The sequence below is a fragment of the Gossypium arboreum genome, chromosome 1 (assembly GCF_025698485.1).
Source record: "Gossypium arboreum isolate Shixiya-1 chromosome 1, ASM2569848v2, whole genome shotgun sequence".
In the NCBI taxonomy this organism is placed as follows: domain Eukaryota; kingdom Viridiplantae; phylum Streptophyta; class Magnoliopsida; order Malvales; family Malvaceae; genus Gossypium; species Gossypium arboreum.
The window spans coordinates 92,172,783-92,175,253 of record NC_069070.1 but is presented as its reverse complement, the minus strand read 5'-3'; the positions used below and the strand labels follow the sequence as shown (position 1 = coordinate 92,175,253).

General features: G+C 36.9%; 1 non-coding gene across 1 annotated transcript; it reads right to left on the bottom strand.

Annotated features, from left to right (window-relative positions):
* Positions 1-2,046: 2,046 nt before the first annotated feature.
* Positions 2,047-2,153, bottom strand: LOC128281920 (small nucleolar RNA R71). Its single transcript, XR_008272205.1, has one exon. It is a non-coding gene; the product is annotated as a small nucleolar RNA R71 (small nucleolar RNA).
* Positions 2,154-2,471: the final 318 nt, after the last annotated feature.

The window sequence follows — 2,471 nt, the reverse complement described above, 5'->3', positions numbered from 1 at the left end:
GTATTGATAAACCGTAATTTATACACATTTTTACCCTATGCTTAACGCATTTTATGGATTATTTTTTCATAGAATTGGTGAATTCGATGCTCCTAATGCCTTAATTTCATGTTTTATACTTAGGTGAGCATAGGAGAGCAAAAGGAATGAGAAATGAGCCAAAAACGGAGAAAATAGGCCAAAGTACAAAATTAACACGGCATGGACTTCCTCACACAGGCATACCACATATGGCCGCGTCAATCTGACAGAATCGAAGCACGACTCACACGGGTGTGTCACACGGGCGTGTCCCTACCAAGCCCAAGTTGAGTCCAATTCAGCAAAGGCTAATTTTGAGGGTTCCTAGGCATTCCAAAGCCTATAAATACACCCTAGAGGAAGAGGAAAGTGGCACACTGAGAGAAGGAGGCAGGGAACTGCTCAAGGAAAGTCTATTGATCCATCTCAAAAGCCGGATTCACTATCAAGACTGAAGATCTCCCCTAAATTTCCCTTTAGGAGTTTTGGGTTTTCTTTATGTTTTGTATTCATTATTCTTCTGAGATGTTTTCCTTTTTAGTTATGGACTAAATCCCTAAATACCTAAGAGGAATGAAACCTAAGAAGAGTCTTGCTATTATTTTCTAAATTGTATGATAAATATTTAACTTGTTCTTTATTATGTGTTCTTAATTCTTGTTTTGATAACCCAGGATACTGATTCAAGATAAGCTCTTATTCAGAGGAGGAATAGACCCTGTCTAAGAGTACATTTGTCATAATTAAGCGGAGTTGATTGCACGCCTAGACATAGGGTGACAAGATTTTACCGAATTAGGGTGAAACCTAATAAGAGGATCCATAGATCGAGTTAATGCAACCCTAGGGTGTTAATTAGAGAAAAGTCTCAATTATTCAATCTAGGGATTAGACGTTATTAGTCCTGAATAGGGATAATAACATAACTTAGGGATCTCTAAGGGGCAAGTTAAATAAATAAATAGTCTGATTCGGAGCCAGAATAACAAGTAAAGTCTAGGTGGATTTTTTCTTAGGTATTGTCTTAATTCAATCGTTTTCCAAAAGTAATCCCCCAATTCTACTTTCTACGAATTCTTAGTTTAGATAATTAGTTAGTTAAAACAAAACCCCCATATTTTTAGGCTAGATAATAAAAAGACAGTCTTACTAGTACTTTTAGTTCCTTTGGGTTCGACAATCCGGTCTTGCTAAAACTATACTACTGTTCGATAGGTACACTTGCCTACATCGTGATTATAGTTAGTTTCAAGAACGATTAATTATAAGTATTTAAAACCTGTCACACGAAAATTGCGATCAAGTTTTTTGCGCCGTTGCTGGGGAACTAAGATATTAGGAACGCTCAATTTTTATTACTTTAGCCATTTATTTTTCTTGAAATTTAATTTAATTTAATTTTTTATTATTTATTAATTTACTTTTGTTTCTCTTGGCAGGTTTTTATAGTTTATGATTAGAAGAAACCCGTCAGGACCACTACTCTTTGATGAAGAAGTCGATTGCACAGTTCAAAAAAACCAAAGAGAAAGAAGGCGAAGCTTAAGATACACAGAGAACGAGCAAGAGGACGATACTCAACCCCCAACCGAAGAGATGGCTGAAAACCAAGACAATCGCCTACCTCCCGCAATTGCAAGCATTACTCAAAATCTCGCCCACGACTATGTATGATTATGATAAACCTTCTTTAACAGAACCTAATCGAGCATAGTTAAACCTGCTATAGCAGCAAATACTTTTGAACTAAAACCTAACACTATTCAAATGATACAGCAATTTGTTCAGTTTGATGGTTTGCAGGATGAGGATCCCAACGCTCACTTAGCAAACTTTTGGGAACTATGCGATACATTTAAAATTAATGGTGTTTCTAATGATTCCATTCATCTTCGGTTATTCTCTTTTTCATTAAGGAACAAAGCTAAATAGTGGTTGAACTCGTTACCACGAGAGTCAATTACTACTTGGGAACAAATGACCGAAAAATTTTTACTAAAATATTTTTCGTCGGCAAAAACGGCTAAATTACGTAATGATATCTCTTCTTTTGTACAGATGGTCTTAGAAACTCTTTACGATGCATGGGAGAGATACAAGGACTTACTGAGAAGGTGCCCTCGCCAGGGATTACTGCTTTGGCTTCAGGTTCAAACATTCCATAATAGCCTGAATCATTCGATGCGACAAATGGTTGATGCAGCTGCTGGCGGAACCATCAATAATAAAACACCTGAAGATGCTTATGAGTTTATAGAGGAGACGTCACTGAATAACTATCAGTGGCAAGTCATGAGCAAAAAGCCAACAAAAATAGTCGGTGTTTATAACGTCGATTCGGTCACCATGCTCTCTAATTAGGTAGAACTCTTGAATAAGAAAATTGATGGTTTTCTTAGTTCTTCACAGCTTCACCCAGTAATGCAGTGTGAAGCAAGTGGAGGTGGATC